At 42.4% G+C, this 26,289-nt stretch overlaps 1 long non-coding RNA gene across 2 annotated transcripts; it reads left to right on the plus strand.

The window, feature by feature from the left end:
- The first annotated feature begins 1,879 nt into the window (after window positions 1–1,879).
- Window positions 1,880–24,439, plus strand: LOC106629275 (uncharacterized). 2 transcript variants are annotated; one of them, XR_012578860.1, is made up of 8 exons: window positions 1,880–3,006; window positions 11,232–11,299; window positions 12,134–12,196; window positions 19,132–19,300; window positions 19,914–20,150; window positions 21,236–21,346; window positions 22,144–22,210; window positions 22,330–24,439. It is a non-coding gene; the product is annotated as an uncharacterized LOC106629275 (long non-coding RNA). The 2 variants fall into 2 exon arrangements; XR_012578859.1 differs by lacking the exons at window positions 1,880–3,006; window positions 19,132–19,300 and adding an exon at window positions 8,707–9,915.
- The last annotated feature ends 1,850 nt before the right edge of the window (window positions 24,440–26,289 follow it).

A 26,289-nucleotide genomic window follows, 5' to 3' on the forward strand; every position in this document is an offset into this window, starting at 1 on the left:
AGTGCAGATAATAACTCAAGTTCCTGTTCTCAAAGCAGCACAGATGGTCAGATAAGGGAACAGAGAAAGAACTAAAAAGTCCAGACATTTGTAACAGACACTAGCAGTGCTTTTAATTTGTGATTCTTACTTAATTTTGAAATTTGTAGAATAAATGCATGGGATGGCCTGCCACTAAGAGGGTTTTTCTGTCTACTAGTTAGAAAAGGATCCTGAAGTTTGTGAACAGCTCCAGAAGTGGTTTTAAGGAGGAGCCCCAGACCCAGGAGGGAGTAGGACCCAGGACAGCAGGAGGCAAAGACTTATCTCAGCTGTTGTGTGTGTGAGCTGCAGGTTTGGCTCTGCTGGGAGCTTGGATGCTCCCCTGGTCCTGTCCTGTTGTGGCTCTGGATGGAAGAGGAGCAGCTGTCCCTGAACTCCTGCAGTCCCTCACTGCCAGGCTCAAGGGCCCTGGAGAAAGTTTGTGCATCTCCTCCTTGTGTGTTTTGTGTGAACTCTTGCCAGGGGGAGGGAGGTCTGAGCTCTTGGCCTGATTGGAGGCACGAGTTCCAAATGTCCCCACAGCTTCAAACCTCCCACTCCAAAGTGTGCATGAGATGCATGGAAACCAAAGGAAAATCTCAGCTCTCACACCATACCTTCCTCAGGCTGGAAAAGTAGGGCAACAGTTTTGACTTTGATAACTTTTTTCTGTGAAGAGGAGGGGATGAAATGCACTGAAATTATGGATGAGCTGGGGCTAGAGAGAGTCTTTGCAGTAGCACGAGGCAGTGCCAGCACAATCATTGCTGGTGCCAGTGCAGGCTCCAAGCTGACAAATGCTGACTTCTACAGGGAACACTGAAGACTGCAGAGAGAACTGAAGTTATGCACAACCATAAATATTTAATTCCTATTATTGCATGCTGAGAATTGCAAGACCATCTGCAAAACGCTGTAAAATATAGCAGCATAAAATAGATCAGAAATGCAAATATGTTGTAAATATTGGAGGGAAAACAGAAGCATAAAATTAACTCTAAAGTTTATTTATAGCTATAGACCTCAGTATTCTCTTGTGCATTGTGGTGATATTTTGTAATTATACTGGCAGGTAAAAATGACCAATTCTCTCCTGGCATAAAATATGTTGTGATTTAATTAAAGCAGAAAGCTAATTTAAGTGGAATTGAGAAAGACCAAATCAATTACAAAGAATGCTATTATTAGATTTGGAAGTCTAGCAAAATTAGTCAAGTACTATAGCACCACATTTTCTCCTTTTTAATGTAAGAAAAAAGATTAGTCCATCATTGCCTCCAATGGTTCAAGGAAGGTAATTTACAAAAATTGAGAGGTAACATTTTCAATAAATTAAGATATAATAAAATAATCACTTGAACTTCAATAGAATTTTGGCAGAAATAGGTGCTTTTCATTGAAAACAGAGGTAGCACAGCCAAGACCTGTGCCTTTGGTTTGGAAGTGCTATGCCAAATCCTTTGTAAAGCTGCCATTTGTATTCCTCATGCTCCCATTGTGCCCTGTAAGCCAATGGTTCCCCAGAAGCAATGGTTTGCATGAATGATATCTTCAGGCATGACAGGATGTACAACTGGACTACAGAGCTTGGCCTACATCAAGGGCAACATAAGTCACTCAAATGACAGTTATTATTCCTGCTTTCCCAGTGTTTTTGGTTAAAATATATTATTTTTTTTTTTCATTAGGGATTTTGCTTTTCCTTAGCAAAAGAAATAGTAACTTGCTTTGCTACTCTTTTTATTTTCAATCAAATGTCTTACTCAGCCATTTTAAAGAGTTCTCCTCCATTGCCCTCCTCCTGACCCTCACAAGATGTGTATCTGGACTGGTGGTTGCTTTTCAAAAACACCAGTATGTTAAATCTTTATTAAACATTGATCAAGTAGGTAGTGGAAGTGCTGGAGGTGCAATTATTATTCCTGAACATTATGATGTGCCAGTCTTCCCACATTGCCAGAGGAGAACATTGTGTCTTCTCAATACACATCCTTCTGCTCTTCCCTGCCCACTCAATGGCTTGCATACAGAAAGCTAATGAATGCTTAGCTGAAATGAGGACATTATCGACTTTTCTAGGTGAGGAAAACTCCCCAGGGAATAGTTTAATAGGCTGGAACTCCTTACACAAGTTGTACCAGTGTAGTTCAAAGAAGCCCTATGTATGGCCAGGGAGCTGAGGCCTTGAAGGATCACAGGGGCAGGATCAAACCTTTGCTCATCTGTGCTTTGGGGCTGATATTTCTGATATCAGAGGGATGGAGAAATTACCAGAAATTGTGCAGAACAATGCAAGTGGAGCCATAGGATGTATCTGGTGTCATGGCCATAGGCTGCTCTGGAACATGTCCCTGTAGTGGAGCGGCTGCACAGCCCAACTCTCATGGCATCAGCAGGCACAGCAAGGCCTTGAAGTGGTTCAAAAGCTTTTCAGTGCTGGAACTTTGACTGCGTGGCTTGCTCTCAGCAGAAAGTTGTTTGTTGCAGAATGGTGTGGTGATTTCTACCTCTCTAGCTGTGCTATCTCAAACCAGCTGAGGTGAAACAATCCAAGCCACTGCCCTTTGTACTAAACTGAACTGAGATGTGCAAAGCCATTCATTGCATCTCAGATAACCTCTAGATAAGCAGTATGTTAATTTCTCACGGTTGTCTAATACAGTTGGAGACTTTATAAGTTTCTAACAGCAAAAAGTTACACTTGGCATTGTTATTTATACCAGGCGTATCATAAAACAAGGAATAAAACAAATGAGGTTAGCTAAAGTGATTTTCCAACAGAAATATATCTATACTGGCAAGTCTAAAAATGTCCCTTGATCTCATTTCTCCTCTCCCTTGTTTCCTCCCTCTCTCCCCTCCTTGCTCCCTTCTTCCCCATATATGCAGAGAAGAGGATTATACTGGCAAATATTCCAAGAGCCGACCTTGCCTGAGATGAGCTGACAATAAAACCTCACTGCAGGGGAAGACAACTCCAAACAGGTATTCCCACAAGGCAGCTTAACTCAAATGTCTGTGTGCTTTCACTTTTTGCAGTAAACCTGTGTCAGTCTGACTGAACACTTAAATTCTGAATGCTCTTGCTTCTGATGGGCAGGCTTACCTACCAACACTATTCACCAATTTTGCCATTAAAGAATTTGTTTCTTCTATAAAAACAAACAAAAAAACTCCCGAAGTTTTTGAAGTGCTGTGCCATGATTGGTCATATGAATTAATAAATTAATAATAAAAAAAAATAGTGCTTGGAAGTTGATAGATCTTAATAGTTGGCCATTTATTAGTCCAAGCTCAAGAGAATTCTCAGTATCTTTTATCAGCAAAAAAGCCCTTTTCAGTGCAAACTACTTTGCAGCACTCAAGCACAAAGCCAGCCACAATAAAGTAAAATCTCACAATGCTTTAGAAATGAATTTTAGAAAATAAGTGGCAATAATAAATGTTCTTACAAAACCCAAAAATATTTTTCATAACTTTATGTATCTTGCTGAGAAGTTATTTTTTCTAGGCTTGCATGAAATCAGCTAATGGTGTTCTGTCAAGGCTTGGATTTCACTTCAGAAATGGTTTATATTAATTTAAAAAACATTTACTATGAACTGTCTTAATCTAAACTGAGAGGAAATGCTCTTAATCGAAATATCACTTTTTACAGATGGTTTGCCATAGTGAAAAACTGGCAATGAAATTGATTTAATTTAATTGGTGCAACCAGTCCTTTGTGGACTGCAGGAGACAGATATGCATTTTCTTCACATAACCCCCTCTACTTCCATCACCCAAGACTCATTTGCTGCATTTATTTGGCAGGAGGAGCAGGTTTCTCAGTTCAACTCCTGCTCTCCAGCTACTAATCCTTCTGGATTTGTCTGCAATTTCTGCTGCAGATCACCGTCCCAGTGCCCAGGCCAAATGAGCTGGTTCAGCTCGCTGAGCCCTTGCAGGATCCAGGTTCAGGTGTTCCCACATCTGAGATGCAGCTTTAGTGTGATGGAGGCAGCACATCTGTGCTGGTATCCCTGCTCCTACCTGGCCTAAAATGTCCCATTAGGAGTAGGTGTATGAATGCATGATGAAACCTCAGCTGGTATTTAGTTTCTCTTCTTTACTATAAAAAAGCCTGCAGTGGGCAGCATCCTTTTAAACTCCTAAGATTTCTGTTAAATATTAATTTGCCAGCAGGTTCTGAATCTACACTCCAGGTAAGAATTTGTGCATCTGACATTACAGATTAAACTGGTGCTTGTTTCAAGTCACTCAGGGATGGTGGATTTTCCTCTGTCTTCAGTTTACCACATGAAAAACAGTGACATTCTGGACAGTGCTAAAGACCAGACATATTTTAATGTGATTCCAAAGTCCCCCCCAGGCTCTCCAAGGCTGCCCCTTGGGAGATTCCTTGTTGCTGGTGATGACAAAGTTATATGACACAGTTAGTCCTAAAATTAGAAAAATATATCCACTGTCTGCTCAGAGCTGGCCTTGCTTCAGTCCCTGCCAGGGTAAGAGCTATGGAAGGCTCTTTTGGACTGATGTGAATCATTAATAACAAAATTTATAAGGATGAAAATGATCTATTGAGATTTTTTTATGGTTGGTCCATTTGTTAGTGCCAAGTGCTGCTCAGGCTGGGGCTGGTTCATGGTCTCCCTGGCAGGATCTGCTCTGTGCTGGTGTCAGCCTGGCTGCTGCTCTGTGCACACAGCTCTGGACATGCCATCTACTGCACTCTTGTTTTATCTTCACCCTGAAGAACATGAGGGGGCACCTTGTGTTCACACCTCCCTCTCCCTGGGAATGTGTCTGGGTTTCAGCTCCTCTCAGGCTGGATTGTGCCTGTCTAGAGCTGTGCTCATCTAGAGCTGAGGAAGAGGATTGTGTTCCTGGTTTGCAGAAGAGATGTCACTGCTCAGATCTTCTAGTTTTCATGCCTTTGACCCTTTTCCTTCTTTGGTCTCTCTTCCTACCGGTAGCAACACTTCTAAAAGCCTGAGATGATCTTGTTTTCCTGTACACTATCCTTGTGTGTCCCTTCCAACTCAGAAAATTCTGTGGTTCTGTATCATTGTTTGGTTTGTCATCCTTTAGTTCTTGTGCCAATATCCTGCCAGCCCATTATAACTTGCAAAACTTACAGGTGAAAGGCCACAGTAAAATATCAAAGCAGCTTATGTTAAGTTTCTTCCCTGAAAAGCATTTCCTCCCTGCTTTGTTTTGAAATATTGCATTTTGAATGCTTTTCATGGAGGCAACTTAACATGACCTGCTTAATGGCCATGCAGCCCCTCAATGTTTCCAGGACTTACTGGATGTTTTCAAGATTGCTGGTTTTCCAGGAGAGGATCCAGTACTCAAATCCTAATTTGAGGGCTGATATCTAAAATAGGAACACTGGCATCTCTCAGTTTGCTGGTATTAGTGTTTTCAGAGAGTTTCCTGGCAGTCTTTACCCAGATGTATGGAGGAACTAGACTTGTGGGTATTTATTTGAGGCAATCCCTTTTGGGGCTTTATTCTGCCAATGCCTGTTATTGCTGTTTTTTTCTCTGAGATTTTTTTCTTTTTCTTATCCCTGTCTGTTTCCTCTTCTGTTTTTCATCTGCTTCTCTTTAAATTTCCCCTTCTCAAAGGGTTTCACTGAGCCCTCACACCCTTTGCTCTCAGTGTTCAACCCCAGATGGCTGGTGCTGACACTACAGTATTATAACTAAACCTGGTTGCGCTAAAACCAAATAAGCAAAATTAAATGCACATTAGCTCACCATTTCAGGATGCCTCTAGACTACAGTTAACATCTCCAAATCCATTAGTGCTCAGCCAGCAGTAAAACACTCTTCATCATATCCCTGAGAGTTGGAAATGCATATTAAAAACCATGTGGTTAAGGCTCCTGATGATCCAAATGCCTCCTCCAAGCCTTGTAAATATGTAAAGTTGTCACGTATTTCATGCTGGTAATTTGTCCTGGACGTGAACTGCCAGTTCTTGCTTATGCAACTTCATTTCAAAGTCACAAAAGAGGATGGGAAGAATGGGGAAAACACTGAGTGAAGGATGATTTGTGCTAACCCTGGTGACATTTATTTGTCAGCTGTTGGGCTGCCCTGCCATAGCTGAACACCTCAGGGCTGTGGCAGCTGTTGTGTGTCGTAGCACGACATCCCCATTTGGGTAATAATCAGCACTAACTCCATGATCCCAGAAGGCTGATCAATCACTTCATTATTCTATACTATTAAGAAACCCATTGCCTTTATAGAAAACCACAATACAGGTTGACCTAATTGGTCCTTTAATGAAAACACCATCACCATTGGCCAATTAAGAAACCACTCTTTGGTAAACAAATCCCCATAACACATTCCACATGCTCACAACAACAGGTGCAGCAAGTGAAGATAAGAATTGTTTCTCATTCTTTTCTCTGATCTTCTCATGGCCTTCCCCAGGACAATGCTTGGAAAGTTGTGCCTGTTGCTCTCTGTGGTGTCTGCTGGGTTTGGGGTGTCCTGAGGACCCAGCTGAACAATTCCAGCACTTACAATGGATCTGCCATTGTTGAGGTGGAGCATGTAGAGCACATCCAGAAACCTGGAGGCAAACGGTAATGTGAGCTCACCTGGGAGCTACACTTGACCTAAGGTTTCACCCAGTTCTGTATAATGAACTCCAGAGAGTGATGCTTGATAGCTCTTATTAGGAACTGGGAATTAAAACTGATATTGCTAAGCAGCAAATACAGTTGCAACTGAGAGGATTAGAGGAACAGGCACAGTTCAGGGCTGAAATGTTCATCTAATTGTTTGCAATTCCAGTTATGCCCAATGCATGAGCTGAATGTTCAGCAGCACCTGGAGTGTTCACTACTCACTGAGCTCCCAGCAGCAAGTTTCCACAAATTTGAGGGATTGTTTTTAAAGGAGATTCTAAACTCTATGGTGAAGCTGCCTTTGCTGTAACTCCAGAGATAGAAGAAAAAATCCCAAAGTGTCGAATGCTTCCCATGATGTCTGTGGCAGGTGAAACACCACAATTTCCAGCTGAACATTAAAAACCACAAAACCAAAACTGAAACATTTGCAAATAGATACTAATCAAAACCCAGTGACATCAAAATAATAATATTCTTGATAAAGATTCAATTGAAAAATGCTAAGAAAATATTGCATCTTCCTGGAAGCTGTACTGGTGCAAAGATGGTAATCAAGTCTTCAGTGTTCTGCATTTCTGTTGGGGTTTTATGCAGCTTTAAAAACCCATATGAACTAGTTTTGAGTGCTCTATGTTTTGCACTAGAAGTTTTTTGCAACTTTGCTTTGAATGTACATACACTTGTACTTTGTGATATACTTTCCAAAAGTGGTGTAGAGGACCCAGTATAATAAGAATAAAATTGTGTGAGCAATTAAAAAAGTGATGGACTGAGCAGTATGTTAATGTTGATTTATGTTGATTTTAGAGATTTGCATGTGATTAAGCAAATTTAAGTGTCATGCAGAAGAGCATTGTTTCATTTAATCATAACTTTTTAAATGAATGTTTTTTCTTTTGTTTTTGTTTTTTAATTCAGTAAAGGGTTAACTAATGAAAACATAATTGCTATAGGTATGATTCATCCTTGCAAAAAGGATATGGATAAGGGCATGGATGTTTTGATCCCTGCAGAACAGAGCAGATGTATGTGCTTCCCATTATCCACTGACTGTGTCACCCTGACTTTCATGTATAGCATGCTGTGTGCTTTGCTGGAGCACCACCTCATTCCCAGGAAATGGTCAGTCACAAAATCACACAGAATGGGTGAAAGGGATCACTAGAGGTCATCTGGCCCAACCTCCCTACTCCCCTAAAGCACATCCCTCAGGAATGTGTTGAAACAATGTGAGTATCTCCAGAGAAGGAGACTCCACAGCCTCTCTGGGCCTGTCCTGTGCTCAGAATGAACAGGAGGTTTCACTTTCCAGACCTCTGGATTCTTGACAGCTTTTGTGACTGCAGAGGTGAAAGCAGTTTTTATAGATTGCTTTCCTTTCTGGGCTTTTTGTCTTTTTGGTATCCCCAAGGCAGCAAGTGTGCTGAATTCAACATGGATCCACTCTGCTTGCTGTTCAAGGCCATGTAGGGTTGAAGGATGTGGCTTGCAAAGGCAGTGTCAGACCCCGAGCTGGCAGTGTGTTTGCCCTCCCTGCTGGAAGTGGCTGATGTGCACTCAGCTGTGCCCTTGTGCAGGTGTGGAGCTCATGGTGGCTCATGGAGTGAGTGCCACACTCAGGATGTCACCTCTGCTGTGCTGGGCAGGGTCTGCTGAACCTGACTCAGGCTGGGAGGTCAGTGCTGAACAGCTGGGGAGAGGGAACGTACCCAAGGGATTTGCTTTGTTTTGTTTTTGTTGTACTTACCCAGTACAAAGGAAAATACTTCCCAGTGGAAGCCCGTGGGAGCAACTTTCATCTCATCTGGGTTTGCTGTTTGAGATCACATGAACCAAGAAAGTTTCTGCAAGAGCAGCCCCTTGCTCATGGGAGCAGAGACTCTGGTGGCAGGTTTCACTGAGCCAGTTTGTACATTAGAGAACTAGATGGGGGGAGAATGTCTACAGGCAGGGACATCTCGGGACTCTCGCTGGTCACAGTGACCCTGAGATATTTTAAAAAGTCTCTTTCCCCAGCCCAGTGGTCGAAGAAGGAGTCAGAGCGCTTCAGTTCTTGGTCTCAAGGTTGTTTTTGTATCTTATCTATAAAATTCTTTCTCCTGTCCTGCTGAGGTCCGCTCAGCAGGACAGTTCCAGGCACTCTGCCTGCCCTGGGGTGGTGTTATTTTTTATACTAAAAACTACATGTACAATATTTACAATTACTTTCCAATACCTGTCATCTATGTTAGACAGTGAGCTTCCGCTCTAAACCAATCTAAAAGTGCCAACATTACAGCAGAAGATGGAAGCCAAGAAGAAGAAGGAGAAAGGCTGGACATGCCCAGATTCCTCCATCTTGCTCTCTGAACCCCCATTCTAAAAAGCCCAAAAATCTATTCTTTCACCCCATGATAAATTCACTATCATTCTACTTAAATTTCCCTGGCTTGTAATTCTTCATACAAGGTTGGTAATTGTTTTTTTCAAGGGCTAAATCCAAGGCAGAGGGGTACTGGGCTCTGTGCCAAGGTCTCTGAGCCCCCTGGGCAGGGGCTTGAATCCTCCAGGGCAGCCAGAGGAATTTCCTGGGTTCTGACAGGGACTGCCTAATGATTTTTTAAATTCAGTCATGCCCCTGGTTCCCAGAGGGTGCTGTGGGTGGCACAACCCCTTTACCCATTTTCAATGTTGAAATTCAGTTTAAAAGGAGAACAGGTTGAAATCTTATGCCTCTCTATGCCAGAGAAAACACTCTGAGTAAGTTCAAATAGCCTAGTATTTATTCTCCCCCTCATGCTCCAAGGTTTAAAAAGAAATGATAACCTTTTTTCCCCCAAATTGTATCTTGCAGAATCATTTCCAAATTCTGTAGCTGAGATGTAAATGTGATGGATGTGATAGAATTACTGAGTTGACTAACAAGAGCACATTAAGTAGTCGTAATGAAACTTGGACTAATTGCTTGGGTATACTTGTTTTTTCTAAGTTTTAAACTTATGAATCCTGCCCACACATAATCTGTGTGCTTCACTGATCTTATTCTCCTTTGCCTCTATTCAGAACCTCTGTCCCTGGCCCCTTGAAATGAGTGCTCTGCCACACATTCTGCTGGGCCTGCTCTGTGCAGGCTGCTGCTCTAGGGTGAGCAAACAGAATGGGAGAAAACAACCTGCAAACCAGCAGTGTGCTGAAGACAGAAAGAGCAATTCCCATAAATTACATGTATTTGAGGAATATGTCTGCTCTGGGAAATAAAGGTAAGCAAGCTGAAGGTGGTTCCATGCTGTGTTATTTCAGCTCATATTCAGTACATTCTAACAGCTCATTTTGAGGACCCATTTCCTACCTGATTCAGGTTCAACACTTTTCTCCAAATGCCAGGCAAACTGCAAGTTATATGGAAACACTGAGCTGCTGGTATCTGAGGCTGGAGCCAGAGACAGACATGAGTGGCTGTCAACATAGAGATGCAGATTTACTGTGTGTAATATTTTTTGCAATGGTTCAAAATTCTGAGATATAGAAATAATGGAATTTAATAATAATTGTTAATAATTCTAATGAGAAAAGAATTAAAATAATAATTTTTAATAATTCAAATAAGGAAAAAAATAAAGATTACTGATTTTAATGTGATGTTATAGGGGAAGCTAAAGGTTTTGATTCTACTATTTTCCCCCACATCTTTTAGAGAACAGGCTGCTGCTTTGCACACACATATAGCATACTAATAAGATATTATTTTCCACCTCTCAGATCTCTTTTGAATTCAAATATACCTATTAGCACCTTTACAACTCAGCTTATGCACATCCCATGCCTATATGATTAACTATTTCTACTGTACCATTTGGTGGGTGGCATTGCAAATTACAGAATAAATAACACAGGGAAACAGAGTTTTCTGCTGTGGGTCTTAACACTGTGTATGGAAAATGCAGAGAGAAAAAAAAAAAAGATTTAAAGTCATTTAGATGTGCATTATTTAAGCTGGCAGGGATCTAGGGCTTGTAATTTTAAGGCTGTGTGTGGGTCAGGATGGTGAGTGGTGAAGGGAAGCCTTGATAAGGGTTTTGAAGGCTGTTTCAGGAGCAGAGGTCAGTACCATACAAGTCTGTTGGAGGAAATGTGTGTGGCTGAGAGCAGTGCCCCAAAGGAAGGTGCAGGGTGAGAGCTGGCCCAGGACACAGCAGGGTGGGCATTGCATTCCCTGACTCTGGCTGACCTATTTGGCTTTTTCTGCTGGAGCAAGATGATGGTGGAAGATGGAGACAGGCTTTGCATGGGGCACTGAGGAAGGAAGAACAAGGGGAAACAAGAGCTTGTTTTGATGTGGCTTGTTTTGATGTCACAGTGAGGCAAATCTGCCTGCATGTCCCAGTGCCACCTTTGGGAGCAGCCCCTTGTCTGGCTGCAGAGGGCTCGTGATGTGGGTGCAGAGGCAGTGAACTCACCCTGCTGCTCCTGGTAAACAGCTTCTCCACCAGCTCTGTGGGGGCCTGGGGCTGTCCTCAGCTGCCTTCTGAGAGCAGCTTCAATACCTGAACAGTCTTATCATGTTTTATGTTTCCAGGCAACTTTGAAGGCTGCACTCCACTCCCAGGAGGGCATCAAGGGTCTTTCTGCTGAAGACAATAAAGGGTGAGTCAGGTCTGCAGGCTGCATCAACCTAGGGCTTTTTTTTTCCCTATTATATACGTTTTTTCCCCAGCAGACAAAAATAAAATGTTGGCTTTTCTGAAACATGCAGTTGGTTGGGATGATCCAGCTCTGGCAGTAGATTTGGGGTATGGCAATATTGATTTAATCTGCTGCACTGCTCTCAGAGTCCTGGTGACTCTCCAGCTAGTGTTAAAACTAGCTTAAAACTGAGCTCTCTTGAGGCTTTCCTGCTCAGAAACTTTGGCACTGTGGCTGAAGAGGAGAGGATTAGTTTGTCAGGTGGTGCTGCTGGTTATGTTTGAGATATGGGCCTGCACCACCTACTGCAAGGATATAAAACTGGATTGTTTCTTTACTTCTCCTTGGATTTAGCACTAGTTCTACAATGTCTTCTGGAGGGATGACCTGCTCAGCTTCTCGTTTCTGACGGCTGGTTTGCACAAGCATCCTTCTCACCCTGATCTCCAAGTGTTGCTTTTCATTGCAGTGCAGACAGGGCAGGGACTATGTGCTCCTCTATGGTTACTTTCAAAGGACTCTCCAGAGACTTCAAAGCAGGGTTCACTCTGGTTTCTAGCTACCTGGATGGAACAAATTTTGTTAATTATTTCAATCATGTTCTCAAATCTTGGGGCCTTTTTGGAAGATATTACTCTTTTTAATTGCTTTTCCTTAAAATCCTTGCTGTTAATGAAGTTGCTTGCTAGGGACCTTTTCTAGGGTACTGCTTGTACTGTCTTTTGTTCTGTAACCTGCTGCCTTGCTGTCATCATGGGCCATAGCCATAGAAAAATGTCTCCCTTTGCTTTACAGTGGTGACGCTGAATGGATTTGACAATGAAGTAGAGTTGCAACATGAGCAACTCCTGAAGTTAGGTAAGTCTGAGAGCCTGATTGCTATTCTAAACTCCATGAGCTGAGTTTAACTTGGATGCTCTTTAGTCACCATCTGGTACAAGACTGAAGCCAGTGTCAACATTTTAAAGTAAATCCAATCCACGACTTCTCACATTATAAGAATTACACCCCATTATGCCCAGCCAAAGGCCCATCCAGCTCAGCATCCTGTTTCTGACAGTAGCTGATAATTAAGGAAAGGGTGTAACTGCAGGGAAAGTATTGAGTGATATTTTCCCAATATGTTCTCCTACCCCTCAGCAGTTTATGGCTTAAAGATTTTCTGATCTCTGTGTTTAATAAGTTTTTGTGGCCTTATCTTTTGTTGATTTGTCAGATTCTACTTTTGCTTTCAGCATCTTCAGCCCTTTGGGCGATGAGTCTAGCAATTTAATGATTCACTCTGTCAGAAAGCACCCACTTTTGTTTGTTTTAAAGCCCTGGCTGAAGATTTCATGTGATGCACCACTATTTTTTGTATTTTGAGAAACAAAATTTTTATTAATCTCTTTCGTGCCACTCATGATTTTATAGAGCTTTAATGAGATCCTAAACAGAATGACTTTTATTATGATTTAAGGCTCTGTATTATGTCTTATGCTTTCTGGCTGTTTATATTCCATTTGCTTTTACTTTATGTTTATTTCATCTTTATTTCACAAATTTAATCATTTTGAGAAGATTATTTTGTCTAATTAAGGTAGAATTAATCCAGGGGCAGTGATAATTTGAGAGCCAGGATTTGAAGGTAGTTTATTTAATCTATGTGTCTTCAAATCCTTTGGATTCAATTTGCCCAGCTTTCATACTGATGGATGCTGTATTAAATTATTTAAATAGATGAATTAAATTTGGAGCAAACAGAGGCTAATGCATTTCACCCTCAAATAACACGCCTCTGCAGCCAGGGAGCTTTTCAGGGAGAACTGAGGAGACAGCAGTGAGCTGGAAGCACTGTATGCAAAACAAGGGGTAAGGGCCGCACAAAAACCCCTTTGATTTATCCTCTAGAACTAATTTGTCGATTCCTTGTGGTCAGATTAGCAGACTGGAGCCAAGAAAGAAACCTCACGGAGATTGACCATGTGAGCTGAAATAATAAGCAGCTGTTGCTCAAGAGAAAGCCCAGACCAGACCTGCAGAAATGTAATTAGCAGCGTGCTGGCTGAGTTGCTTGCATGCCCAGAGCCTGCATCCTGCCCTTCTGGGGGGCACTGGTAATTTTTACTCTCTCTTTTGGAGAGAGCATCTTTCTCACTAAGGATCGGGATGACTGGAAAGGGATAATAGAGATGGAAAAGAGCGGAATATACTCTGCAGTACTCAGGGACACTAGATGGGGATATTTGCTCACTTTGTGGCTCTTGGTATCCCTCCCAGCTTTGCTGGTGATGTTCCTGAGGTGCAGGGAGGGCTGGGGATGTGCAGAGGAAGGGACTGATCAGAGGAGGTTGCACGGCACCTGTGGGGCAATCTACGCCTTTGCGGCCATTTCTCACTCTGTGGTTTCCATCTCAAACACAGCTGGTCTGTACAGCTCAGAACACCCTCAGGTTTCTCTTCTGACTGGGAAACACAGCTCAGCATCGTGTGGGACAGGATGGTCATGGTTCTTCCTCTGCACTGGGAGGAAGAAGGGCCAAACCTTTCCTGTTCGAGAGGGCGAACCAAAAGCATGGCAATGTTACCTTTGTGGGCCTGAAGCATTGTTGCTGTGGGTGTCATTGGTGTGTCTGTGAGGGCAAGAAAGGAACATGAAGCTACTTTTTGTATTCCTTTACATGTGTTTGGCTTGCCAAGTCAATGCTGTTTAAATCAGGAGACTCCTTTCCTGCCTCAGAAGCCTTGGCTGCCCGTGATGTGTGAGCCAGAGTGAGGATGGGCTGCTGGGACATCTGTCTCACAAGGACATGACTGAGACATGGCTGCAGCCCTTGCAGAGCCACTGGGCTAGAGGGGGCTCTGGGCAGTCCCAGAGAAGAGCAATGTCAGAAGCACAGGGACTCACATGTCACTGGTACTTGGGACTGGTTTCCAAGGTGTCCATGCGATGCAAGACAGAGCTGATGTGTTCTGGCTCTGCGGGACGCTGGTGGCATTGTTGGTGAAGGCTGCTGCATACATTCTGTGTGTGATCAGGCTGAAAAAAGGACTTTAAGAAAATAAGAAAGCCTCAAATTCTCTTGTTAAGCTGGTGAGTAGAAAATGAGGAACAAAGGTGTGTTGTTGACAGTCTTCGAGATCCATAAAGGATAGACCATATCTCTTACTAACCATTGTGGGACAGATGTAATAAAAACAACTCACTTGGATCAAATATCTACATTCAGTGTATTAGGAAGAAGCTCTTTCAAATTTTTTTTTGTTTGCTTTATTTTGGTTTTTTTTGCTTGTTTGTTCCCATATTCACCCAGAGGCAGAGGCTCTGGGTAACAACCATTTGTCAATATCTGCTGATATCAGAGTTTGTTTCAGCCTTGAAAATCTTATTGAGTGGTCAGTGAAGCCAAAGAATAGAGAGGAAGCTGCTGAGTCATAGCTGGGTCCCCATGTTTGCTCATGTTCTGATGACTTTAACCACTCTGACATTAAACACTCCCAGTGTCCTCTCTCACCATCTCTGACTGCTGTTATTGCCAGCAAGGGAGTTGTTAAGTCATAGATTCCAGATGATTGTTAAAGTTTCTTCCAGTCCAAACCACTCTATAATTCTACTTCCCAAAGATCATTTGAGGTAAAGAAAAATTAGATTTTCTCCAAGTCCCCTTTTATATTGTAAAATTTTATGAAGTTTAGGCTTTGGTGTATTAAAAGGTATAGCTGATTTTCAGAAGCAACAAATATCCTTTTTTTCCCTACACAGGCTCATAACTTCATTGTACTTCTCTTAAGGCTTGCCCACTGCAGGTTTTGTATACAGCCTAGCATTCAGCATGCAAACACCTTCTGTGTAAAATTAACAACTGATGGAAATGTTTGGCTGAGCTGGTGGAGGTTTTACATTTCCCTTTTCTCAGGATCAGAAGGCTTCAGGAGCTAGATTATTTTCTTGGTTTAGTTTCTGACTCTTATTTTTTTCTCTTTTGCTTTGACAGTATATGTTTAGATGAAAAAAAAAGGGGTGGAAGTGCTCTGTGAGTGACTCCTTTGATGAAACATTAATTGGTATCTACACATGCAGAGGTAGCAAACTGCTATTCTTGAAATAGGATCTCTACCCTTTTTGTTAAGGGCTTGCATTTCTGAAAGGGATGAATTTCTTAAGCTTATTGCTTTGGATTTTTTTTTCAAGTGGAAACAGAGTTTTCTCCTAAAAAACTCCAGTCTCCAATCCCTGACTTTGGGCTTGCCTACATTTGGAAATGTACCAAAATAACGATTCCAGAATAAGATCCCAGGAGGATTTTTTAGAACTAGATTAAATTAAATTGGAAATAAGAACTCTTATTTTGGAATAAGAGTGTCCGCGTTGGGATTTATATTGAAATAAACCATCTCAGAATAATTGTAGCTATTTTGGTATATTTCCAAGAGCAGACAAGAACTGAGAAATGTTCTGAAATAATTATATTAAAATCTCATGGATGTGATGGATAATGGAGAAAAATGTCAATACTGAGTTAGAACAATTTGGAGTGAATGTGTCTGAGGGTGTCATACACTTGTTCAGTGGGGTTTTTTGAGTTTAAGCAAAAGATCCCACCCTTCACACTATGTATATAATTTGTTATTAATATTTTAGTAGCAACACTACTGTGCTAAGAATAGTGTTACAGACACAGGTCCCACCTCTGCACAACCTGCAGTCTAGAAATAATCCATTTGCTTTGTAATGCTATAGATGTCAGCATGTCTGTTTTGCAGATAAAATAGGAGTTCTCAACTCTTTATAACACTCCTCCTTTATAACACTTGTTTATAACACTCCTTGTTTGTAACATTTATAGCATTCCTTGTTCAGGGAAAACTGCTACTTTGGTTTAGTTTATTTTCTTGAAGAAAAACAGAAGAGGATGGTTACAAGAAGACAGCAATGATAAAAAACCACTAATTTGTTCTGTATTTGTAGTTACTGTGCCACCCCTCTCTGCTTAATTTACTGTAGGTGGCACGTGAGTCATTATTGGGAAGGCAGAGTCATTATTGGGAAGGCAAAATCCACCATGTGCTTCATCACATCCTGTGGCAGGGAGCCAGTACAGATGTGAAATGAATATTTCACCCCTATTTACATACACACAGGATGTATGGAGTGCTGGGTTAAAGTAACTTTCTCATTCAATAAGGCATGCTCATGGCTGAGAAAGTTTTGTTACCTCCCTGGGTAAGATCTTTTTCTTCTCCCTTTCGGCACTTTCATTTGTGCCTTGACTCCCAGCGAGTGGAGGTCACAGGGATTTTCTCTGTGGCAAGAAAGGGTCACACTCTGTATTTGCTCATATTCTAATCTTCCAGGTACTTTCAAGACTATTTTGGCTCCATACTGGAGGTCTAAAAAAAAAGACATGGAAATTCAGTGGCACAATTTCAAGGTTATCCCACAGGCCAGCAAATCCATAATGGGATTTTTTTCTGCCCTTTATGTTACATCATAATAAAAGAAGTTGATACAGTACGAAAGTGAAAGGCGGTTTCTCCCTATCAAATTATCATATCCAGCATCAACCCTGTGCTTGAAGGTAATTCTAGCTAATCCTTTGTAGCAATAAATATCTATTACATTTATCACATTGAATTTGTTTCCCCTTCATTTCATCCAATTACCTTTTCTACAACTGGAAAATACATCAGAGCTGTCTCAACACATTTTTTATGGATGTTAACTTACTATTCTCTTCTTGATCTTCTGTCAAGATGTGCTTTAATTAAAATGTTCATGTAACTTGTTCAAGTTTATCCTTCACTCCTTCAATATCCAGATAATTGATGGGTTTGCTTTTAAAAGTGGAATAGAGCAGTCCCAAGATCTGGGCTAGGACTGAAATTCTGTAGCTGTGGAAACTTCTAAGCAGGTTGCTGTAATGCCAGAGTTTAGGATGCTGTGGTCAGAGGTCTGTTAGCATTACTATTATAAATATCTTTATCTGGTGTTTTGCTATTAAAATTCCCATAGGAAATACAGATATAAATGGCCCCAGCTGAGGCCATTTATACCTGTATTTCCTATGAGAATGTCCATTTATTATTTATATATACAGGTATAAATGGCCTTCAAGTTAAAAAGACATATGGTTTCATAGAATGAAAAGGCAGTTGGTGCTGCTCACTCACTCAATGGCTCTGGGACAGTGACACTCTATCAGTATCAGAGTTATGATGCCTGATGGGTGGAAAAATGATGTGCAGAACTCCATGATATCAGAGGGCTAATTTCTACTTTGTTATATTATATTATACTCTAACTTTATTACACTAACAAGAGCTATCACTAACTAACAAGAAGACCCGTGACTCTCGGCCCCAGAGTCCTGACACACACACGTGTGGATCCAGTTGGCCAATGAATCCAAAACACCATCACCAGAACCCAATCAAGCAATCACCTCGGGTAAACAATCTCCAGAACACATTCCACATGGGCACAAACACAGGAGCAGTAAATGAGACAAGAATTGTTTTGATCATTCTTTTCTCTGCATCTCTCACAGCCTTTCTCAGGAGAATGCTGGGAAAGCTCCATCTCTCTCTGTTGAGAGGGCATGTGAATACCACATATCAGCTCCTGGAAGACAAGAGGTTTTCCCACTGCTTTCTCATAGAGCCTGAACTCTGGGCTTCCCACATGATGGCACCTCAGGGATTTCTTTTCCAATGGGAGTGTTTGTGAAGTTTGTGTGCACAGTGCAGGGATGGTGCTGCTGCCTTATCCACTCATGTTTCTTTCAGCTCCTCATGTTTCTTTCAGCTCCTTACCCCCATGTGCAAATCATGGTGCTAGGCAAGATGTGTGGGCTGCTCATATGTGTTGTTCATATTCAAGACAGGCTTTTTTAGCTGGGGTGATGTGAGGCTAGAAGATGGATTAAGACAGAATGAACAGAATGATTCAGAAATCTGTGGTTGGTAAAGGGTTGTCATTAAATGGGGGAGTTTTAATTGAACTCTGCAGCCTTGGCTGCTTTCCTCCAAACTACTCACCAATCCTGACAGTAACAAATAAGGTAAAAAAATCTTTGTGATATGTATCATGGTGGCTTCTCCATGCCAGTGATGAGCAGTGGGCAGCTGGGTGAGCTATCCAAACTGCTTGGCTCTGCAGTTGCTTTGCTAGGTCTGCACAAAGTCATTGTGAAAGCACATTGGAATAAGTAAAGAAAACACTGGGGGCTATTTCAGCCAGGTGACCTTGAGAGAAACATCTACAACACATTACACAAGTGCACAAAACCAGCTCCTCCTTAAGAGAGGGAAAAGAGTAGGTGTCCAAAGGCTCAACCATAGGAGCCTTTCCAGCTATCAGGGTGAAGCTTCTGTCCTCCTTAGGGCCAGCGTGGGGAAACAAGCAAAGGGATAGGAAAAAGGATTAACTTCTTCAAATGTTTTATTGCCTTCTTCTCAGCATATGTCCTTTAAGGAAGGTGATAGAGGAGACTAATTACTGAGGTTAATGTTCTGAAATCCTTCCTTACTCAAGGCCATTTATGTGGTTGAGGAGATGTTAATACCTGCAATCAGTCACAGATTCACAGGGGAAGGTGTGACCTTTTGAAGACTAAGGGCCTTAGCCCCTGAATTCAACAGTCAGGTGATGCCTGAAATCCTCTCTCTTTATTTCAGCCATCACAGGAATCCCAAAAGGGTTGGTTTCAACAAAACATTTGCAATATGAATGCAAGAAAATGTAAATCCTGACTTAAAAAGGGATGCATCTCCCCATCTGTTCCGATGCCTATTTAGAAACTTTCTGGTTTTAGGGAGATATTGGCAGCTTCTCAGGGAGGATTCCAGGTGGTTGCTGTTCTGCCTTGAGTTCTTCAGAGGAAGGCACAGAGGAGGAACTCGGCTGCTCTGGGATCATGTGCTGCTGGAGAAGAAATAAAACTGCCCTAACGCAGGCTCACAGCCTAAAGGAAGACCTGGCAGGTGTCCAAAATGTCTGTTCCCCTCTGCTCTCCTCATGCTTCATCAATCACATCACCTGTGTGTCATGGTTGTCAGTGTGGAGAAAAATATTTGGAATGTTCTGGTTTTCTTTTACACTGGCAGGGTGGTTTGTTACTGGGAAAAAAAAGGTGCCTTTTTATGGATACTAGTTCCTTAAATCAGGAATATCCACCTGGGAAGAGAGCCCACAGAAACAAACCCACTGTAGTAAAAGTCTGTGAAGCTCTGCAATTTATACTTTTTACAGGAAGTTGAATATGGATATGTTAATCCACATTAATATAGACATGGTTACATCAGTTCGACAAAAAGGTGAACCACGTTCAGAACATCCAGTTTTTCATACATGCAGACCTGCTCTGGGTGCCAGGTGAGTCTTTGGAGCTGTGGAAGCTCTGACTCCAGAGATTCAGCAGGACTCTCATGGCTCTGGTTGCCAATGACTGCTCCTCAAACAAGACACAGAACCTGAATTCTTCACAGGAAAAGCCAGAAAACCCAAACAAGCCAGGCTTCCTGCTCTTGCAGATGTCTCTAACCCAGCAAGAAGCAGAAGGATAAGGATACAAGCACCATTTATTTCCCTCCTCAGGCCACCTTTGAACACTGATAGAGGCAGCAGTAGAGGAAAAATCCTTGAAGCAGTTAAGAACAAGCCAGAGAAACTCAGCCTGCACCTTGTCTCCTGAAACCACCTCAGCTCTGGAGCACCAAGACACCAACAGAGCCTCAAGTGTCTGAGTCGGAAGGGCAGCTGGGTCAGCATTGGCATCCCTCACCTCAGAGCTGCTGAACTGAACACCCTCACACGAGTCTTTTCCTCTGGGAGGTCTGTGCCACACACTTAATTTCATGTTAAAATATTTAACCATTTTTTCTGCTACATAAATAAACAGATTTTAGCTGAATTATATGGAAAAATACTATTTTCATATTTCCAATATTTTCATAAACTAATATTAGCTATGCCACCACTTGGACTGAGGGCAAGTGTAGCACATTAATAATTTTGAAACATTTTAAATATCAGAAATGTGTAAAATGAAGATTGCATTCAAATTTTTTTCCCACCCTTTTAGCCACCCTCAAAGCCTTGAGCAAGGGAATAAGTGTAGCTTCAAATGGGAACTTTAGTAGAATTCAATTTTAAATTCAGCTCTTGCTAATTATATCCTTTCTGTGCTAAAGCTCAAATGCCTGGCTCTCTCTGTGATTCCCTGGCTGTAGGCAGCATTCACCATGTACTTTTCCAGAGATTAGAGGCACTCTCATAATCCTGATTTTGGTGGTGCACCTTCTTTGTTTCTTTCTTACTTGAGGGCAAAACCAGATCTTGTTCTGAGGATCTCTGACAGTGGCTATTCCATGTCTGGCAGTCACTACAATCTAATTCTGCTGGACATAATTACCATAATTTATTCCCTGTAGATGGTTTCTAAAAATAGCAGTAGGTATGATCCTTGCCCTACAAGGCTCACACAAAAGACAGAGAATTAAAAAGACTGGCAGATAGGGGAGAAAAAGTAAAAGAAGCAACAGCCATGGCAAGTACGCAGAGAGAGATAAATTAAATCCAAATTAGTCCTCTGGTGTGATAGTGAGACTGAATAAGCAAGTTTATTAAAGGGAAAAAATATAATTCAGCTAAAAGATAGAGATGCATGAATAGCTCTGAGAATAACACACAGAACAGCAGTGTCCTAATGGTATAAACTCCACACTAAAATTGAAAAAGCCTTTCCTTTGGTTCAAATCACTTGTCTCTGGTGTCACTCTGTCAGTGTGATCCAGTAAGTAGCTTTGTCCTTCCTTAGGAACCCCATCTCTCTCCTATAACTGACTCTAAAATGCATCATTATCTAATTTCCTTGTCACATCCCAAATTGTTTTTAGAGTCTGTTGGGCTCTCCACAGGTGATGAAAAAGCAGTGAGCACAGCCCTTGATGTCCAGACTCCTCAACAGACCTTGGATCACACTTCACCTTCCAGGCTGGATGCTCTTGTTGCACGAGGATTTCCTGAAGGTAAGGAAGCTCTTTTGTGAGGCAGAGGATGCTGCAAACCCCAGACCTGCTCCTTCTCTCACGGTTTTTCATCTCTGTTAGCACCTGCTGCTGCAGTCTCAGATGTACTCCCATGTATTTGTCTCCACCCTGTCCCTGTGATGTGTGACCCTGCTGATGTCCTTCCCTGACAGGTGACTGAAAATCTTGCTTGAGGTCTGCAGAGGAAACCTGCATGGAACAGGCTGGAGCCTGGCTCTTGTGTGCTCTCACCTGGAGGGGAGATCATGTCTGGCTGAAGCTGCCACATCGAGCAAGGGGGTGCCCCAGGCATGAGCTCCTGTGGTCACCGAGAAGCCTTACCCCCTTCAACTCTGGGTGCAATAACCCAGGCTTTGCTGGCTGCTCTTTTGTTTTGCATTTCTACATCTCGAGTGTTTCCTGCTATTTATGGGATTTCAGGCTTTACTCATCTTGTGCTTCCTGCAAGTTCTCTGTGGATGTGTCCTTCAAGGATAGTACAGCCACGTGCTCATGTTTATGTATAGCACATTTTACCTGGTGGGACACCTGGTGTCTGCAGCACAGGGAGTGCTTCTCCCTTCCTTGGCCTTTGGAACAGGCTGCTTTTGGGGAAAAGTCTATGTCATAAGAAAGCCTCCATGGATGGGGAAAAGATATCAATAAAACAATTTATTTCTCCTATTCTGAAACCCCCCTGCCATCTTTACCTGAATATATCACTCTGCTTGCAAGTATATCAGTGATTGACTTGTCTTACAAAGCCATGGAATTTTCTCCTTTCCTTTTGTGTGCAGGAATTTCTGGACAATCTGGGGGTAGGAAAAAGGACGGTGCTGATTTTGCTGTTACATCAAATCACTTGTAAATGATCACATTTAGAGCTGGCTTTTGTGAGTTGATTTCAGGGTGGGTCTCCAGGCCTCCTTACTGAAAAGCTGCTCCCAATATTGTTTCACTGTTTGTTGCTTCCTGTCTTCCAGGGCAGTGAAACATCTGGCCTGAAGACACAAGCTGCTCTCCACAGTGAGCACGGAGTGATGGCCAGATGGAAATGTGCCACCTTCCCGTGTCCCCTGCACATTCAGGGAATGGCACGGCAATTGCAGCCAGGCGTAATTCCTGCCTGGAATTCCTACTTGCCTGGAATTCCTACTTGCCTGGAATTCTTACCTGTGATTTGTACCTGCCTGTGAGTCCTGCCTGTAATCCCTGCCTGTAATTCCTGCCTGTGATTCCTACCTGTGATTCCTACCTTTACTCTTTCCTACCTGCCTGTAATTCCTACCTGTGATTCCTGCCTGTAATCCCTACCTACCTGAAATTCCTGCCTGTGATTCATACCTGTAATTCCTGCCTGTGATTCCTACCAGCCTGTAATTCCTACCTGCCTGTAATTCCTGACTGCCTGTAATTCCTGCCTGTGATTCCTACCTGCCTGTAATTCCTACCTGTAATTCCTGCCTGTGATTCCTGCCTGCCTGTGATTCCTACCTGGAATTCCTGCCTATAATTCCTACCTGCCTGATTCCTACCTGTGACTCCAAGCTTTACTTTTTCCTACCTGCCTGTAATTCCTACCTGTGATTCCTGCCTGTCATTCCTGCCTGTAACTCCTGCCTATAATTCCTGTCTGTAATTCCTGCCTGTGATTCCTGCCTGCAGCAGTGGGGCTGGAGCTGCTGTGTTTGAGGAGGAGCTGTGGCAGCACATCCCGTGGGCGGCTGCCTGGCAGGGGAGCAGTGGGAATCAGGCACTCAGCACATCCCTGCCTCTGGCTGAGCAGCTGTGTGGGTGTGCACCCTGTGGGTGTCTCAGACTCGTTCATAAAGCTGAGGGTGTGAATAAACCTGAGCTGCCATGGCATGGTGCTCCTGCCGCTGCATTCACTGGCAGCAGGAGCTGGTGAGAGAGTGGGGCTGTGGATGCAAAAAACCTCAGTCCTCCTGCCATCTTTACCTTCTGCTTCCATCTCACTGGGAATCAAATGAATTTACGGTGTTTTAACTGGAGGATATTTTGATTGAAGTTTCTCTTTAGAAGGACAAATAAGTCTTGATCTTGTGATTAAGAAGGTACAATAAAGGAATTAAAAAAAGAGTTTGCTTACGGGGTGTATTCCACTGATGGCATATAAATTCAATATAAGTTTAAGACTCTGTCTTTCTTAATGTGGCACATAATTTCTCACACTTTTTTCTTTTTAGCAAGAAGAATGTTCTTTTATTTATCTTTAGATAAGTAGGTAAAAATTGATATAAATGAGACAAAAAAGAGTACTTACATTTGTAGTTTATTATTGTAAGTTTGCCATGATAGAAGGCTATAAAACACTGTTCTGGTGAAGAAAGTGACCAAAAAATAGCTTTTGATGAAAAGTAAATAGTGAGGGGAAAGGACATACTAAGTTAAGACCTCACCAAAAGAACAAAGCACCACAGAGATGTGTCTGGCTACAAGTACAGTGCAAAACCACAAATCACTCTGATTAGCCAACTAGTCTGCTTCTTAGGTTTATTAAACAAGACAAGAAATTTAATAGAGAAATCAAGGTATTTGTAAAACATTAAAGGTGAAACTGCTTGCTGTTTACAACCAGCGATTTTTATGTTGTGTTTCATAAGAACTGCCTGACTCTGTCCAAAGCAGAACCAAAAAAAAAAAAGAATAAAATAAATAAGAAATGGTGCATTGTGATCACAATCATAGGCTGTTTATATGTATGCTTCAAATTAAGGGTTTGGTGTCATGGAAACAGCTTTTTCATTTGGAAAGCTCTGCGGCAGTGTGAGAAGGAGAAGCCTGGAGAGGGCGAGAGGCAGAGGGAGCGCAGGAACTTCCCCAGCATCCCCTATCCTCCCTCCCTCCCTCCTTCCCTCCCTCTCCAGAGACACGGAGCAGGAGGGCAGGGCTCCAGCGCTGCCTCACCTAGCCTGGAATAGTGCACAGCATTCCCCCTCTGCTGCTTGTTATCGGCAACACTGCTTGTGGATTATTTTGCAGTTAATGCACAGTGTAGTTCTGAACACTTTTTAAGGGAATTTTCTGCACTGAAGGAATGTGTGTGTATATGTATATATACACATATAAATAGATGTGTCATGTATTTTTGTAAATGGACTTTACCTAAATACAGTATTTATAATATCCACCAAAGCAAATGAGTCCAGAATTTCTATAAATACTGTTTGTTCAGTTCTGCTTGCGTACATATATGCATTGTATGTTTTGTGTAATTTTAGTGCTAGAAAGACATTCCCTGTTGCTCTACATCAAAGGAAAGCAGTCATTTGTGTAAAGAGCTTCTAAAATTTACCAGGAGAGAAACCTCTCCAATGAGTACTGCATTACAATAGATGGTCGGGAACTAACACCACCACTTGTATTGTCCTAACTTCCATGCCAATTTCTGCTCATTTTGTGGGCACAGTTCAGATTACTCAGTAATTGATTGCATTAAGCAGTAACAGGAGAGCTTTACAGGGACTAAATTAAGGGCATGTGCTATATTTCTGCTGTGTTGCTGTCATGAACATCACCAAGGAACAGAAACAGACCAGTCTTGTAAAACAAATATTTTTTAAAGCATAGTGAAGTTAGATCTAAGATCCTGAGGTGGGATCATGTGAAGGTGGTGAAGATGTTCCCCAGTCCTTCACAAAGCTCAGGTTGGCATAATGGAAAGATCTGGTCACAGGGCAGTATGAATCCTTTGCTGCTTTCACGGTGGGGTCAAACCTGTCCCTTCCTTGGGCTGCCAGGGGAAAATGCTGCTCTGCTCTCCACCTAACCTCTCAACCCAGCCAGATGTGAAAATTTTGGTGATTTGGGCATCTTCCTGTGATGCCTGGATCCTGGGAGACCTGTTAGACAAGTGGTTTAATTTCAAACCCAGGAGAGAGCTATGTCCCAGCCCAGGGGGAAATGCTGTCCACACCAAAGCAGGGCTTGAGGCTGGGGCCACCGTGCCTTTGGGAAGGGAAGAGCCACAGTGGCTTTGGAAAGGGAATAAAGAGCCACAGTGCCTTTGGGAAGGGAAGAGCCACAGAGGAACTGCCTCAGTGGCTGTAAGAGGGCAGTCCCAGGGCAATGGGAGAGTTGCAGAGCATCCATGGCATGGGTCTGGTTTCTAAGCTGCTTTCACTGAGCTTGTTTCCTGCCCTGTGCTCACCCCCAGAGGTGTCTGCCCATGGTTTGGCTTTCCTGGCAGGAGGAGCTTCTGTAGCCACTGCCTGTTCTCCAGTCTGGGCATGTGGAAGGGCAGGAGAGAAGTTTCAGGGAAAAAAAATCATATGTGTTTGTCAGAAAAAGATCACTTTGGTTTAAGCTTCAATTTACCTTCCCTGTACCTGAAAGAAATGGTGTTTCTCTTGGCACCAGAACTGAAAAATGAGTGGTCAGGTTTTTTGTGTGTGTTTCTTTTTTTAAAAAAATAATTTCCAGTTTAAGAAATATGCTAAAAAAGCAGCTGCCCTCACAAACAATCTAGGAGAAAGACAGAGGCTGCAATTCTGCCTGCTTTTGTTATGGTTCCTGCACTGGCCTGGAGATATTCCTGTTAATTCTGCTTAAGGAAGGATGCTTCTGGTGCAGCAATGAATTCTGCTGAATGGAATTCTGGTGAAGCAAAATCAACATGCAGCTTTGGCACTGGAGGTTCAGAAAGAAGAGTTGGGTGTTGCTGTGAGAGGTGCTCAGCACTGCAGAGGCAGCAGCTCGCTGGGAAGGCACTGCCTAACAAAACCAGCTCATTCTTGTCTGCTGTGCAGAAACAGGTGTGTTAAAGAAACTGGAGGTGGAGTGGTGATTGTGAGAAAGGTGTTAAATTCTCAGATGGAGAAAAAAAATCTCATTAATGTAGAGGAAAAATCCCAACAAACCTTTAAAATTATAGAAATCTTTGTCTTAGAATAGCGTAATAGGTAAGGTAGAAAAGCTTGAAA

The sequence above is a fragment of the Zonotrichia albicollis genome, chromosome 2, assembly GCF_047830755.1.
Source record: "Zonotrichia albicollis isolate bZonAlb1 chromosome 2, bZonAlb1.hap1, whole genome shotgun sequence".
Classification (NCBI taxonomy): Eukaryota; Metazoa; Chordata; class Aves; order Passeriformes; family Passerellidae; genus Zonotrichia; species Zonotrichia albicollis.